At 34.5% G+C, this 17,591-nt stretch overlaps 1 protein-coding gene across 1 annotated transcript in view; it reads right to left on the bottom strand.

The window, feature by feature from the left end:
* The window catches only part of LOC134529915 (TRAF3-interacting protein 1-like), an 89,995-nt gene extending 86,344 nt beyond the window's left edge, over positions 1-3,651 (bottom strand). The window contains exon 1 of the mRNA XM_063364472.1: positions 3,511-3,651. The gene's annotated coding sequence lies outside the window, so the exon portion shown is untranslated. The remainder of the gene's footprint in view (positions 1-3,510) is intronic.
* Positions 3,652-17,591: the final 13,940 nt, after the last annotated feature.

The raw sequence follows: 17,591 nt of genomic DNA, 5'->3' as shown, positions 1-17,591 counted from the left end.
TTTAAACCTTCATAAATAATTCGATTGATGGAATGTCATTATGAGGAATTATAATTTCATTTTAACTTTCCAATCAATCTAATTAGAACCTGGCAATAAAATCAATTAAATAGCTACCTTCATGTAAACAAAAAAAATTCATAGATCGGAATATTATGATTTGGTTTGAACAGGATTGTGTTAGATGAAGTTTACTTTATGTGTGCATAACAGTGTGACATAAATTTCTCTATATCTATATACCGACAAAAGACTACTGAAAAAAGCTATTTAACGTCATGTACAATCTTAATTTGTGAAGATGAACTGCGCGAGCATCAAAATATAACTAATTTTTTTTAATACATGAATATCATGCTATCAGTTTTTTATATTCTTTTTTATTTGCTGTCCTGTAAAGAACTGGCCACTGACCACTGACCACTAAGCTGTAAACGCAGACCTGTTTCGGCCTAGCGAGAGAGGTCGACACAGGAACATGTGTGCTCACAGTTAGAGGGGTGGGTGACCTTCCAGGAAGGAGCTGGTCACACCGCATTATGACTTCGCCCCCGCCCCCCCCCCCCCCCAGGCATAAAACCCATTTACTGCTGCCCCCTTACTCTTCCATACTCCTCCCGTCCTCAATGTTTCCAATACAAAATACCATGCTGCGTCTTTGTTTTTATAGATAGTGTATCAGCACCGCTGGCGTTTTAAAAGAACTGAACTCGGTCCAGAGTTTAGTGTTGCTGTTTCAGTTATTAAATGAACAGCCTGAAATATACGATTCTTCGAATAACGTATCACGTTACATCGCCATCTTGAAATTAAAAATTTAAAATTTAAAATAAAACCTAGCATTACTCAGATTTTCAAAATCTACAATCTCCTTATTGTTTGACACTGTCATCACAAAAATTTGCGTAAATCACGCGAAATTTTATTTTGCACTTAAATGCCTATGGCACGGCCAGACTAAATTTTGTTGAAGCAAGTGCAATCCAATGCAGAATCATTTACCATTTCGATTTCCTTGCCGAGTTATAGTTGATATGGGAAAGTTAAACGCACCTTATTTTTTTAAAAAGTTATTTCTTTAAACATTGTATCATATCACACTTGAGGATTAATCAAAACTCGTTCATTAATAAATTATCAGAAGTGGAATAACAGGGAAATTTCTTTCCATCTGGTTTCTTATATTTTACATATAATTAGGTATACCACCATACTTAGTGTGCAACTGAAATGTTTTTATATAGAAACAATTAAACTACTAGTCTCATAAAACGATATTTCATTAAGCATTCTAGTTTTTTATTAAGTTTAATTTCCTCTTATAAAGTAATGGTACAGCTGCAATTTAAGTCTTTAGTTATATTTTAAATAGCTAGCACAAATGCGAAAATTTATTTTAATATATTTCACTCACTGTAGGCTATTTCGTTTACCTGTCCTATAAATGTGCATGAATCGTTTAAAAATGTTAATTCAGTGTGTAATTGGACTAATTGCTAAGAAATAATGCTAGTGTGTGTACAAATTTCAATTTTACAGCACACATTATCTAACAACACATTTAAATCCGAATTTCTTAATGTGTGCTATACTTATTGGCATAAGTGAACTTATTTTGTTGAATTAGCCCAAACCAAAGATTTTTAAGGCAAATATTTTTTTTTTCTTTTTGTGTGGACAAACGAATGATTTTTATATTTTTAATTGACTTATCAATATGATAAATGTTTTGGTAATGTCCCACACGAAAACATAAATAACTTGCTTCTATACAAGAATTATATTAAAACAATAATATTGCTAAAGAGCATACGACATTTCGATGTCCATCCTTAACAGACATGAAGTATTATTTTTTTTTAATATTTTGCTTCAATTTAAAATAAAAATCTTCTTCCGTGTCAAACATTGACAGCTGACCCCTTCCGTTGTGGGAAAAAAAAAAAAAAAAAGTAAGGCTCTGTAGTTAGAGAAAATTTTTAACTATAGGTATCTACTTCACAAACTATTGTATTTTTTTCTTTTGTTATTGTTCACTATTGTACAACCGGTGGGCCCTGCTCTACCACAAAAGAGTTTTAATTTTAGAATATTTATCCCTTCTCCCTTTTCTGTTTTGAATTTGATATACATTTAGTGTGATGAGGTCGTAGAAGTCCTGGAGACCTTTAGGCCTGTAAGTCTCTCTTAATAAATATCACTTTACATTTCTAAACTTTAACAATGTCTTCTTATGCTTTATTATTTTACCCAAGTGCAAATTTTAGCAATAATAATCATTTAAATACATTTTCGAAGAAAATTTTATTTTTAGACAGTTTTAATATTCTTTTAAGTAACTATCTCTGAATATTTTAGGCCCTAAACTTTCTAACATAATTAACTAAGAAAACATGTCTTAGCCACAAATGAAAGAAAGATAGCCCTATGTTGATATTCTGTATAAGTTGATAAATTAAATGTTATATATAAATAAGAAAATATGTCTAAGGCACGTGAATAATACCTAAGTCACTAAACTAAATTTAAAAAAAAACACGGAAATAAGTCATAGGCACAAAATAAATATACCTAGGTATACTTTCTAAGCTACTAAATAATATTTTATTAATAACTACGCAAATATATTTAAGGCATAAGAAGATATGTAAGGATACTATATATGTAAGTTTCTAAATTAAATTTTATAGATGGCTACTGTAAATGCCCCTGCTAGGCGAGTGTTAGCTGTCAGTTGAAACCACGTCATGTTTTAGTCCCTCCGAGTTTAATTATCACCCCGGCGATGCTGATTGCAAGACACAGCTGTCAATTAGGCCTACATGCAAGTCCCATTACGCAACATACGAGCATAATTTATTTTTGCCCCAAAAAGTAATGTTATTAATCTTGAAGTTCCGTTTCTAAATTACCACTCCGTATTTCTATTAATAAAAGTAGCAATTTAAATTTTCATAAAAAAATATATTTTACAAAAAATATTGGAAAAAAATATTACATATTTTTAGGGAATTTTAAAATGCACATTTTTACTGAAAATAAGCCTTTTTCCGTGTACTTGAAATTATTCCTTACGTCTTCGCTGATATTTGAAAAAAAATTGGGAAATAGGAAATGTAACTTTTTTAATGTAATGAAAAATAAAATTCACGTAAAGAATAAGTAGGAACTTTTTTGGTTTAAATTTGTTTTACTTTAATTTAGTATTTTACCGTCATAAAAGTAATCATCACTATTTGTAATACATATGTTTCAAAGCACGGAAAAATTTCGTTTTATATTACGAAATTAAATAAAAAATATATTTATGTTGTAAGGTGCGTGATGTAACACACTAAGTTCGTTCTACAAATTTTATAAACTCACTCTATCTCATAAACTTTCAATCACAGCATTGCCACGTAAGAGCACCATTTTGTAGTGTTAATACAAATGATTGTTCCCACTGCATGCTGCGATTATAAACAATTAAATCTAAAGTAATTTATCATAAAGACGTCTCTTACTTACCGAATTTGTTGCATGTGATTGAGAGAATATATTTTATGACAGATTTAAACTTCTATTAAACAATTTCTTCCAGAAAAATGATAATTTCCGTGAGACCATTTACTCACACGTCCTCCCACCTGCGTCGCCTGTCAAGGAAGTGAGTCGTGGCGGTTGCGTGCTGCCAACTTGACGGAAATTGGCGCCGTCCGTTGTAGAATAATTTACCTTTTGATTTCTCTTCAGGGGTAAAATTTATAAGAAATTGTTTAAGAACTGTAACTTTTTGTTTTTTTTAATAGGCTTATATATAACTAAAAGGTAAAAAAATTACACGCGTATAGATAAATTAAATCTCGTTCATCAGTAACACAAGAGACGTGGAATAAGAGGGAATTTTCTTTCCCTCTAGGCCCAAATTTCTAAGATAATACGTTTTAGTGAAATGAACGTTTTATGTTAAACCATGAAAAAATTTAAAAATTAAACATGAAATTCTTATTATTAATTATACAAAATTTATTATATTATACAAATATCGTGCAAATATTATTACTATATACTAATATTATATATTTATATATCCTTACTAATATTATAAATGGGAATGTGAGTTTGTTTGTTTGTTACGCTTTCACGCGGAAACCACTCAAACGATCATTGTGAAATTTTGTGCTCATATTTTTTAGGGTATAGTAAAGGACACAGTACACTTTTTATAAATTAAATTTTTTTTTGAAGGGCAAAAAATTATATTTTTATGTACATATGATCGTACGACTGAGAGTTTGAGTAAGTTTAATGAAATTTAACGCCATCTGGCGTTTCAATAAGTAAATTAAATAATTCACCAATATAATACTGTAATACCAGTGGTAAATTCACTATTCAATTTTATTTTATTGTCACCGCCAAGCAATACTTAAAATTTTTGATTTTTGAGGTTAGGTGTCTGTTTATTTTCTTCGGTGATGGTTGTTTGGACATTGTGCTGAGGGTTATATTTTCCTTTTAAGAGAATATTGTAATTTAGTAGAAAATGATTTCGATCTTATTACCCAAGTTTTCCCGAACTTGCAAAAAAATTTGAATAGGGATCAGTGGTTGTGCGCAAGAGCAATATTGGCGTCAAAAAATTATTTCGTTAGTAAAATTAACAATTATATTTTAAAGGAGGGGCAGGGGGAAATGAAGGAATATTTGTCAATAGATACAATCATCGCTTGAACTTTCGGGTGTACCCTCACATAGACTTAATATGAAACTAAATGTACAAGTCATGCTTATGCGAAATCAAGATGCTCCTCGAGTATGTAATGGAACGAGGCTTCGGATCACACAGTGGAGCATAATATACTTGTTGCCATCATTTTAACAGGTGTCGGTTAAGGGGAAAGTGTTATCATACCTCGAATTTCAATTATCCCCACTGATTTACCTACAGTTCCAATTCAAAAAAAAATTAAGTTTCCCGTCAGGCTTAGTTTTGCTGTTACCGTCAACAAAGCGCAAGGGCAAACATTGCAGGTAGCAAGGGTGCATTTGGAAAAGCCGTGCTTTTCCCATGGCCAACTATATGTAGCCTATTCGCGTGTGTCCAATGCCCGAAATCTACACATATTTGCACCGGACAGAAAAACTTTCAACATAGTGTACAGGAGCATCCTAGAATAATACTCTGATTTAAGCTCTTTTAAAGAAAAATTAATTCATTTTACGATAAAATTTTGAACTTTTTAAAATATTATTATTTAAAATTATTATTTTTTTTTGTAATAGTGAAACATATTTCAATAAAGCATGTTTTCAGTTTTTTAAGCTAAATTGTATGTTAGAATTTTTAAATACTGATGATCCTAGTCACGCAATAAAAATAAACAATTACTATATTATTTGATTTTCTTTGATACTTCTTTAGGGATATCAACGCGAGCGAAGCCGCGGGTAAAAGCTAGCATGTACATACATAAATAAATACTCACAAAAATAGTACCAAGTCATCGATGGAACCATCTTCCCTTTGGAAGCTTCTTTTTCGTGAACTTCTTGAATACCTATGTCTTGGAACAGTCCCTTTTAAAACTCCAGCAATAATCTGCCATCATGTGCGTATCCCATCTTCTTTGACAGTGGTCCTCCATTATTTTAATATCTTGATGAAATCTTTCACTTTGCTCCTCACTGATGGCTCCTAAATTTTCAGGAAAACGGTCCAGGTGGCGGTGTAAATAGTGTACCTTAATACTCATGTTGCACCCAAGGGATTTGAAATTTTAAGCATATCGTGTACCAGTTCAACGTGGTTTTCTGATTTTCGTTAGTCCACAAATTTTCCGACAATGCAACAAATGAAGTCCAAGATTATCGCTCAGCCTCATTCATGGAATTTACGAAGGCATGGTCCTTAAGGAATTTCCTTATTTCTAAGCCGTTAAATATTCCTGCTTTAATATTATCCTTACTCAAGTGAGGCTTTTTTCACCTATCAATCAAAGCATGATCTGTCCTTATCAAGAGCCTTTACAAACTGCTTCATAAGGCCAAGCTTAATATGCAGTGGAGCAAAATGAGTTTCTCTCGTTCAACTAAGTGTTCGTTAATAACTTCTTTTATCCAACGACCATTTATTCTCTCTAAGGCCACTCTTGTCTAAGCCAGTGGTATGTTTTGTCTCTGCTATCCCAGAGTCACAAGAAATAAGGATATTTGATATGGCCACTTTGCTGTCTGAGGAGAAAGTTTACCATTTTTTAAGTCCATTGATGTTCTCCAAGACCAAATCTATGGTGCTATATGTTTATTTCATTGTCGTGAGTGATCAATTGGTATTGAACCCAATTGGTAGGGACAGGAAAAATTCGCGGGTTCAATTACCTTCTAGGATGAACTCTATAGTTCTACGTACACTCGGTCAAATGTCACCCTCTCATTGGCTGCTTTCTTGTGAAGGTGTCCCAATGTAGCGGCCTGTGATTTGATGCAGCTTCGGTTGAGTGTTTCTCACTGGCCCAGAGTCATCCAGGTGAGTTGTGAGCCAATAGCAGAGGAAGCACTGAAGTAGGGATAACTATATGAATTTTAAGCTGTCGTGAAATGAATCCGCGAATTTTTCCGGTCCCTACAAATTGTTTCCCATTGTGTAGAAGAACACATTTCAAGCTTCGATTTGAGCTATCAATAAATACGTAGGCACCAATCATCTGGAAAATATCCAGGATGACTAATTTTTTCCAAGAATCCTCTAATATCGTGAGAAATACAATATTTTCATCTTGAGAGGAGAATGGTAACAGACCCTTTTCTCTTTTATGGTAAAAAGTAATTTTGGTTCCTTGTTCCATTGCATTTCCCCCCCCCCCCCCCCCCCTTCAACCTGGAAGCCAGTAATTTAAAAGCTTCTTTGGACAGGTTAAGATCTCTGGCGAGGTCATTTAACTCATTCTGTTTGAAACGTTGAGGAATGGTTGACGTCCCCTCATAATCACTGTCACTTTCATTAGTATCGGTTGGGTGGTTATTGGGACAACACTCGTCCTCAAAAAGCTCTGGACGCTGGTGAAATGCTGGGATCTGTACATTCTCTGAGTGAGGGACCGGGTGTCTTGCAGAGACCAAATAAGTATAATTCCACTTGCTGCGGTTGTTTCAAATGATTCCAGTAAAATTTACTAGACAGAAATAGCAGTCATGATTGGGTTTTTGGGGGCCCTTCAAACCATCGGTACGCTGAATTTCAAACTTTTTTATTTTTTCGCTAGTCCATTGGCGTAAATGTTCTGTACAAGTTTTACATACCTGATGCAGTGCCCAGAATTTATCCTGAGCACCAAACTGAACACCAAAGTATCCATGATAAGCTCTCTTTAAAGGTCACAAACAGTCTTCCTATTAGGTATCTTTTAATGTGTTTTCTCCGCATACGTAGCAAAACACACCAGGATGATTGACACAGCTTTTTCTACTGGAACACATTTTTTATAAACTTTGATCCATCCTGCACGGCTAAAACTCACAAACAGGCCTCAAATTTAGTGGAAGCGTTGAAATGAAGGATGGTATTCCCAGCCTGGGGTATCCATGTGACGAAGTGGCTTGACTCAAGGAGGTGGTTTTACTTATTATTTCACACTTATCTCAAAAAATTAGAGCTGAAAAAAAACTAATTTCATATTTAGATTCAGTGCCACAAATATAGCTAAAATCAGTTCCAAAATCCTAGGCACCAATTTTTTTTTTGTTGGCCTGTGTTATTGATGAAAAAAAATACCAACGTGTATACAAATAGTATTGTTTTGATCATCTTAACTGAATCTCATATTTAACAAGATCTTTGAATAAAAAATACGTGACTTGTGGTATTTTGGCTTAGTAATCTCATTTTACGAAATAGCCCTAATTGAATAGTTTGTGAATTAAAGATGAATTTTGCGTTTTGTTGACAAGCGAAGAATTTTTTTATTTTTGCTTGTTACTGATTTTACTCATAGCAATACAGTTAAGATTTATATTAAATAATGTAGTTTGATAAACGCCTAAGCTAAAAAAATGACTAAATTTATTTTCTTTAATAATGCCATAAGAACTGTAATATTACTAAAATCCAACGATTTTTATCGGTCCTTTCCAAGCTTATTTGTGATAGTGTAATTTAAAAGTTATATTTCATTTTAAAACATAGCGAATCTTGTTCCATTTCAAATATTAGTAGTGGGATCAGGCCCTTGAGGCAGTTAGGAGAAAATTTAAAATTTATATTCTGACCGAAATAGTAAGTGCATTTACCGTATAGACCTTTCTACAAACATTTTCCTTTCCATTTTACAATCCTTTAAATGACATTTTATGTTTGATTGTTTGACCCAGTGTGGATTTATGCTACACTAAAAAAAATACATATTTTTGTCTTTGATATTGAAACAGTTTAAGGATTTTTTTACAGTACCCAGATATAACTGAGATCATTTAATGGTTTAAATGTTGTAATATTACTTTTCCAAGAAAATATCACTTAATCTGAAAAGAAAGCTATTAATCCCTTCCAAAAATAAATTTCAATTATATCTGACTTCCTATATGTTTGTAAAAGCAGCACTTTTATTTTAAAAACAGTTTGGCTTTAGACATTTTAAATTTTGGCACTTTGGTGCGATTTTTGTAAATATACATATGTAATTTTTGTTGAAAATGCCCGAAAGTTCTATCATTAACTTCAGCCACAAAACAAAATCCAAATTCTTAAATATAACAACACACCAGTACCATACATAGAAAATCAATTATTAAGGAACTCTTCTGTGGTAAGAACCTGTTTTCAGAGAGAATTTAAAGAAAAACCGACCAAACCCTTAAAGAAATTATGGAGTGAAAATTTTTAGCTGAAAGTTCATAAAAAATAATATTTTCAATGTTTAGCTCTTAAATTGAGAGTACATTTTGAAATTACAATAAGGTACTACCATCTGCCTTTATTTTGAAATAACTTAAAAGTTATTCACTAAAAAACAGCCTTATATACATATAGGTACTATAGTTTTCAGTGTTTAAATGCATAAATAGTGATGATAGTTCTTAGAAACCTTCATTGCAACAAATCATTTAAACCAAGCTTGTGTGATCTAATGAAGTTGAAATTTACTTAATCTACATGTCAGATAAACTCATCTATCAGTGTCATAACGTTTTAAGTGTGCAAACAAATTTGTGCAATAAGAAAAAGTACCAAGTGTGAAAAGTGTTTGTTTAAACGTAACTTGCGTTTTGCAAAAGTTAATTTGTGTCAACGATCAAATTTCAGTTGCCACATCAGCCTTGCAGTGGCCTTGAGACAACTAGCGACTTCTAATGGCTCTATACCGAGGCAAATTCAATTTCGCCCTGCCCCTCCGAGGTAGCCAATACAAATGCGCGCACACACACACGCAGGTAGCATAGCTGTCAGGAGCCTCTCCTACATGACTCTTGCAAGTCTAAAAACTTGTCCCAGTTACGGACAGATTTTTAGCTAGTCGATTTGCGATGTGTTGTAGTATTCGGGAGTTTGGAGTTTGTTTAGTGGTTGCTGTTAATCATAGATCTTCCTCTCAAAATGTGAAACCAAAATGTACATATATCTTCAAAAAAATCGCATCAAGTGCTCAAATTTAAAATTTCTAAAGCCAACCATTTGTTTTAAAATAAAATTAAAGCTTCAAATACTTAATATTTAATTTATTTATGGAGGGGTATGAATACCTTTTTTTCAGTATGAGTAATATTTTCTTAGAAATGTTATATTAAAATACTTAAAAGCCTAAAATTCTCAGTTATAGTGTAAACAATTTCTTAAATATCTTTTTAGTGTCAAAGCTATAAGAATTTTAGCGCTAACATTCACACTGTGCCAAATCATGAAGCATAGATGGTCAATTTACATAAAGAAGCGAAAAATGGCCTTAGAGTTGTGGTCGGAGATTAACTTTATTTTAAATTTTAAATTTTTTTAATAAATTGGCTTTAAATATTGATCACCAGCTGACTGTCATAGATCAGAGAAATCAAAAAGATAACACCCCTTAATTTTACTAATGAAAGGGAATGATGCACAAAGTAGAATTTCATCCAAAAAACTTAATAATGTTTAGTGGATGGTATCCTTTGTTATTTAAAGTGTTAGGCTGATTTGATATTATAATCACTATTAGGTTGCCTTGTTTGAAGATAAATTTGTCAAGGCAAAAATAATGTTAGGCTATATTCGTTTATGAAAAAAAGTTTTATCTGGGCCTTTTACAAGTCATTTGTCAACCATATTAGGATGGTTTTTCACAGCAAACTGCATGTTTTAGGTACTTGGGCTTAATACCTGTAGTGTTTTATTATATTGTGCGTGCGTTCTCAGTTTTATTTTCGAACACTTTATGACTGGCCGGTTATTCATTCGAAAAAAGCGTAATGCAATCCGTTGCAATTTAATCGCCATATCTGTAAAATCGACCCTTTGAAAATATAAGTGTATTTTGTTACGAGAATATTAGCTACATGAAGTATTGTTTTATTGTTGAAATTTTTATGTCATTATTTCAGTTTATAGGTGTGTTTTTACTTTTTGTATTGTTCATTTTGTTTCCAGAAATTTTCCACAAGCCATAACTATGGGTTTCATTTGTAAACCTTTTTGACAAATTTTTTAGTGGTTTTACACAAGGATACAAATTATTTTCTGTTTTATTTTCATTGCTGGGTTATGCATTATCTCCCCACTATGAATATATGGTCTTTTAATTTAAAAAAAAAAAAAGGTGTAACGTCATGCATATATGCACAGACACTTAGTAAGGGGATCTGCCTAGTCAGGGGTTTATTTTTCTGGAGGCGGGATGATAATAGGTAATAAGTGCGACGCTCACTAGTGCTTCTAGCGTAGTATCGCCTCTAAGCGCAAGACTCTGAACTGACATGCAGTCTTCCCATCGTACATAGGACAGCTAAGGTATGTGACTCAAAGGTGGCCATATACAAAGCTTTCATTAATTTTCTTATATTTTAGTTAATAATTAAAAAATTCATTGTTACGACTGTGGTTCATTCTTTACAATAAAAAAATTACAGCCAAGATTAAGTCACTACAGCCGAGTAAATATTCAATATATAAGAACCAGCATATAAGCCACCTTCGAAACAGTGGTACGACCATGAGCTACCTAAAGTTACCCATGCTTGTTTTAAACATTTTGAACCAGCGAAGGGATTAATGGTCAAAACAGGAACGAAAGCACGGTCTAACACCCTTCCTGATTCACATTCAATCGTAGTAATGAGCCTCCAAGGACTCAAGCTAGTTCACAGTTGCTTGTAAGGAAACAAAGAGGGTTCCATGCAAATAGCTTTATATTTTCTGATAACAGGTCATAACTCATGCTGCAGCACATAGAGCACATCTGCACAGCAGACACAAAGTAAATCGTTTGAACAATTCAAATCTTAGCTCTGGATATTACGAACGTGATTAATAAACAATATTAAAAGCTGCAGACATTACATGTCCCATTAGACAGCGCGGGCGCTTACCAGAAGAGAGCTAAGCAGACCAAATGACACAATAAGTCGATTCCCACTGAGCAACTAAAAGTTACAGGCCTCTAAGATCTCGCAGCAACTAAATCAAAATGAAAGCTAGTCTTTCCGGAAACGGACAACTGAGCATGGTGGAGGTTTCTGCATGACAAACCGATAACTAAAGAAACGTGGCCCAGACAGACATTAAATCGAAACGGAATTTAGAAGGACGGTGCCAAACGAAAATTTGGAATAAGGCCGCAATCTGTTAAGTCAACTTACTTGGCACGCCGTCCTCGAGACCACAGTCCAGAAGGGATCACGCGCTGCTACCTCCACATGTTGGTCCGATTCACGGCTCGGCGAACTAACAGCGCAGGCGCGAAGGGGAAACGTTGCCACGCAACCGAGACACCACACCAGGGGAAGGGGGAACCAGGAGGGGAAACGAGGTAAGGAAACAAGGAGGGGAAACATCTCAGTCGAGACGGATCTCTAAAGCATTTTCGGCGCGCCGTAGATGGCTTCCCTAGGCGACCCCGGAGCCGGCTCAATTTAAAATTAAAGGCAAAGTAATACCACAATAATATACCTAATACAAGGTTCTTTATTTATAAAAAGTATGATCGATAGGTGTAAAAATGTACTAAACATTATTTAAAAGATAAATCATAAAAAAAAAACAATAACAATTAAACTCATTGTCCAGGTGTAACACAGAATGAATGCATTATTAAAAAGTGATACATATATGAATAAAGAACCCATATTCAGTTTGTATTTTGACAAAACATGCAACGGAAATTCGTAATTACGTGTTACGAGCAGCACTTTCACAGGCTTCGTGTACTTACCAAAAACGGAGATAGCGAAGTCCCATATCTTCAACTCTGTCAGTGGCAGTACCAGGAATTCTTCAGCTGGTTTATTCTTCTGAAGATGTGGGTACTGGGCGCTTCAAAATGTGTCACTGATATGTTTGTCTTTCTTGTTTCATTCAGCTCAATTTGCTCCTTGACCTCCTTCTTACTTTCAGCCTCAAAATGTATCACGTTGGACACAGAATGCTTTTCTTCGGTTGCAGTATTAATCTCGCTGTTCTCAATATTCATCTCTTTGGTTTCAGATTTTTCTTTCTCGTTGCTCTTCGAAACTCTTTTTCTCTAAGCCACATTCTTTTTATCCGTAATTTGATCTTTGTTCTCTTTGGATGCAGTCTTGGCATTTTGGAAAAGCCTAGCTACAACTTTTTGACCTCTAAATTTTATTTCTTTGCATTTTTCTTTTGTTTTGATGTTATCTTTTTTTTACTGAAATTGGATGTTCTCAAAATGCATGATATCGTAGGAGATAAATGACACTGTTCTGACTCTGAATGGCCGGTAACACCAAGGTTTTCAGAGCTTGAATCATGCTTGGAGTAATAGGAATCTTTACATTATTAGTTTTTTTTGTCATGACTTTTGTTTTGTTTTCAAGTGGGTTGCACTCCTACTGTAAATTGACTTTCCTAATAAAGACATTTATTCTTCAGGACAAATTTCAAGTGTGAAGAAAAATATCATTTTCTGGTGGTTGAATGGAAGGGATGTCTTCTTTGCCACTGTTAATGTCTTCTACGAGTCTGAATGGTCGTATAGTGAGTTCACTTGGTGCAAACGCCTCATCAGGGATGGTAGCGGGATCTAAGGGTTGTATTCCAGATGCTCTAACGCCACTGCAGGTATTGGATGGGTTGAAAGACTTAGCCCAGGCCCTGGAAAAAAAACTCTTCCAAATTGATTTCTCTTGATAACTCGACCAGCACTAACTTTTTCTATGTCAGTATTATGTCCATGCCTTCTTTGTGTCCATAACAGTTCAACATCACTGTCCCAGTTAACTTTATATGACTTGAACACACTTTTATCTAATGGTTGAAGCTCATGTGTTGTGTTGCTAGGAAGACAATATAAGGTTATCTCATGTGCTTCTGCAGCCACAACTATATTTGCAGTAAGGTGTGAAGGTGCTCTATCAGAAATGTAGAGCACAGGTCCAGGAGTCTTTTAACTTGCAAAGTGTTCAAGCCACTTTACAAAGGTCAGAGAATTCACTGAGCCTTTTGGAGTTATGAATAACTGACTTCCTGTAGGCGAATTTTCAGTCCGCTCTGGTTTTAAACGATTTTTCTTTGTGCAGGATGATAGTAGGCACAGCATGGCCTAATGCATTTACACAGGCTAATATTGTACAGTTTTCGCCATGTTCACTAGCTACATTATGTACACATCTAGTTCCTTTTTTTCCGCTAAAACAGTTTGTGTTTTATGAAGAATAAGTCCGTTTCCCTTTTCATTTATGTAATAATTTAACTCTGGCTTTTCCATTTCTCCAACCTCTAACATAAAATTTTTCAATTTTATCAATGTGATCATTAAAATAAATCTGTTTAGTTTTTACGCTCTTGCAGGATAAATATTTTGTGACTTCCTTCTGGATACAGTTGGGTGCCATTGAAAGAACAACCTAAGCCATTTTTTTTTTAGCTGATACTGCATTGGGATTGAATGTATGTTTTATCCCACTAAGCTGACAAAAATTGAATACATGTGCTATGTGTAATGGCAGAACATCTTACCGACACTTTATCCTTTAAAACAATGTCCATAGAATTCGTGAAATTCTCTTGCATCCATGATCTTCCCAGCTTTCTTTCCATGATGACATAAAATTAAAACCCCAACACATTACAACAATGGCCCCTAGCACAGAATTTGAACATCAAAAATATTACAAAATTAATGAAAGCTATACTTGAAGTAACTGCTTATTTACAGTAATATGCACTGTAACTTATAAATATTTATGGATTTAGAGAAATGCAGATTTATTTATATTAAGTAGTACCTATAGGGCCTATAAATAAATGGCGAGTCTGGCACAATGTATTTCTTATGGGCTTTATGGCTTGTTGGCTTGCCAATCGTGAGGAATCGGCCATGTTCGGACGTTTCCGTCGCTGTATGCCTGTGATCGGGACCTCGTCGGCAATCTTCGGGCATTTTCGTCTTTTTTTATTCGCAATCATTAAATAAGTTATATAAAAAATATCACACAAATTAAAACTTGTAATTTTTTTTTAATTTGAAGGAATTATAGCTTCACCTGCTAGAGAGCGCTACCGACATATTGGTTTCATTTTACCCGCTAGAGTGTAGTATCACCATACATTAAACTGTAATGACTTCCACAAACTTGTCAATCGTCTTTGTCGCTATCTCAAAATTCTTTCAGTTTTTAGCTAGATATTCGAGAATATTTCTAAAAATAATAATTATAATTTTTTTTTAATAATAATTGATTCGATCGATATCCGTCCTCAGTTCGATACTTACTTGATGCAAAAAACCTATTTTAGGCAACAAATTCTTATAAAGTAAAATATGGCGTAAAATCATAAAATAGGCATACATTCATCATATAGTACTAACTAAACTTCAGTTGATTCGATCGATTTCTGTTCTTAGTTCGATCTTTGGTGAAGGCCAAATTTTTATTTTATAAAAAACGTATTAAATAAAACATGGTAAAAAATTCTAAAAACTTCTTAAATTCACTATCCACAAGTCGCCAGTAAGGTACCAATGACATCTTGTATCTTGGAAATTCGTAATTACTAACCTAGAAGATCATAAAAAAGTTCCAAAATTCATCAAAAAACACTTATTAAAAATTAATAATTTGAGCTATATCCGTCCTTGGTTCAATTATAAACCAGTGATACGAGTAACTAAAGCTTAATATACTTTTAAATTCTGTTTCCCATTACGTAGAGACCTGTAAAATTCGCGGATTCATTCGATGATAGGCTATAATTCAAACACATATACCTCTTAGATGATTTTGCTATTGGCTTACTGTTCATCTGGACGAATCTCAACCAGTTATAAACCCTCAACCAAAAAAAGATCGAATCACATACAAACCAGCTGAGACGACTTACAAGTCGGCAGCCAATGAACTTGCGTTATTTGCCCGAGTGTACAGGGGTATCTGCAGTCCTGCAAAATTCGCGGTTTCGATGGCCTTCAGGATAGACTGCACATACCCCTGTACACTCGGGCAAATAACGCAAGTTCATTGGCTGCCGACTTGTAAGTGTCTCAGCTGGTTTGTATGTGATTCGATCTTTTTTTGGTTGAGGGTTTATAACTGGTTGAGATTCGTCCAGATGAACAGTAAGCCAATAGCAAAATCATCTAAGAGGTATATGTGTTTGAATTCTAGCCTATCACCGAATTAATCCGCGAATTTTGCATGTCTCTAATAATTACGAATTTACAAGATACAAGATGGCATCTGTAGCTTGCTGGCGGCTAGTGAATAAGGAATTTAAGCAGTTTTTAGAATTGTTTCACCATGTTTTATTTAATATGTTTTTTATAAAATAAAAATTTCGCCTTCACCAAAGATCGAAGCGAACTAAGGACAGAAATCGATCGAATCAACTGAAGGTTAGTATATGATGAATTTATGCCTATTTTATGATTTTACGCCATATTTTATTATACATGCAAGAATTTTTTGCCTAAAATAAGTTTTTTGCATCAAGTAAGTATCGAACTGAGGACGGATATCGATCGAATCAATCATTATTAAAAAATTATAATTAATATTTTTAGAAATATTCTCGAATATCTAGCTAAAAACTTACAGAATTTTGAGATAGCGACCAAGACGATTGACAAGTTGGTGGAAGTCACTACAGTTTCATGTATGGTGATACCGCACTGTAGCGGGTAATATTAAATCAATATATTGGTAGATCTCTCTAGCAAGTGATGCTATAATTCCTTCAAAATTAAAAAAAAGGTATTAAAATTCCGAATATATGTGTTATTTTTTATATAAGTACCTTATTAAAATCTCGGTCTGGTAAATGTCTCGATGGCCGTGCCTATAAAGGCGTATATTTATCCAACCCAGAGATCAGAGCGGTCATGGTTTGAAATAATGACTAGTCTACACTTACGCCTATAAAGGATCCTTGAACAGGTTTGACTCAGTAGCCGTTGACCTCCGTAGCGTAGTCGGATACACACTGGCTTACGGTGCTAGGGGTTTTTGGTTCGAGTCCCGGGTACGGCGTGTGTGTAATTTTGTGTTTACATTTGTTCACTAATTTGTCGTAGTCAATGAAACTTTCACACGAAATTGTCAAACTATTAAGAAATTATGTGTAAATAAATTAAAGGGGGGGGGGGGGGTTGTTCGGCTGGCTTGTGATGAAAATCATGGGCCAGTCAAATATTTTGTGCAAATAAATAATTTTAAAAAATTGCCAAGTGGTCAAATCACCGTCTTGTTAATTGGAAGGTCATGGGTCCGAATCCAACCACCTTCGAAAAAATATTTTTAACTTAGGTATTTAATTATTTTGAGGAACCACCATAAGTACTAACATAAAACTATTTTTACAGTATAATTAGTCAACACCGAGAGAAATATAATTATATGATTATCTATGACGGCAACTAGAGAACCACTGTGCAGGATTGCGGATGAAAAAAAGACGAAAGTGCGTCCGAAGATTGCCGACGAGGTCCCGATCTCAGGCATCCAGCGACGGAAACGTCCGAACATGGCCGATTCTTCACGATGGGCAAAACCAACAAGCCATCAAGCCGTAGTCCCATAACTATAGACCGGAAAAATTCGCGAATTCATTTCGCGATAGACTAAAATACAAATCGTTATACCTCAAGTGCTGCCTCTGCTACTGGCTCACAACTCACCTGGATAACTCTCGACCAATGAGAAACACCAAACCAAAGCTTTATCGAATCACAGGCTGCTACGCTGGAACGTCTCACAAGACAGCAGCCAATGAGTGGGTGGCATTTGACCGAGTGTACGTAGAACTATGGAGTTAATCCTACAGGTCATTGGACCCACGAATTTTTCCGGTCCCTACCCATAAGTAGAGACCGGAAGAATTCGCGATTTCATTTCGCGATAGGCTAAAATACAAATAGTTATACCTCAGTGCCGCCTCTGCTATTGGCTCACAACTCACCTGGATGACT

The sequence above is a fragment of the Bacillus rossius genome, chromosome 2 (assembly GCF_032445375.1).
Source record: "Bacillus rossius redtenbacheri isolate Brsri chromosome 2, Brsri_v3, whole genome shotgun sequence".
In the NCBI taxonomy this organism is placed as follows: domain Eukaryota; kingdom Metazoa; phylum Arthropoda; class Insecta; order Phasmatodea; family Bacillidae; genus Bacillus; species Bacillus rossius.
Note: the sequence above shows the minus strand (reverse complement) of the source record. Positions and strands in the feature narration are given on the sequence as shown.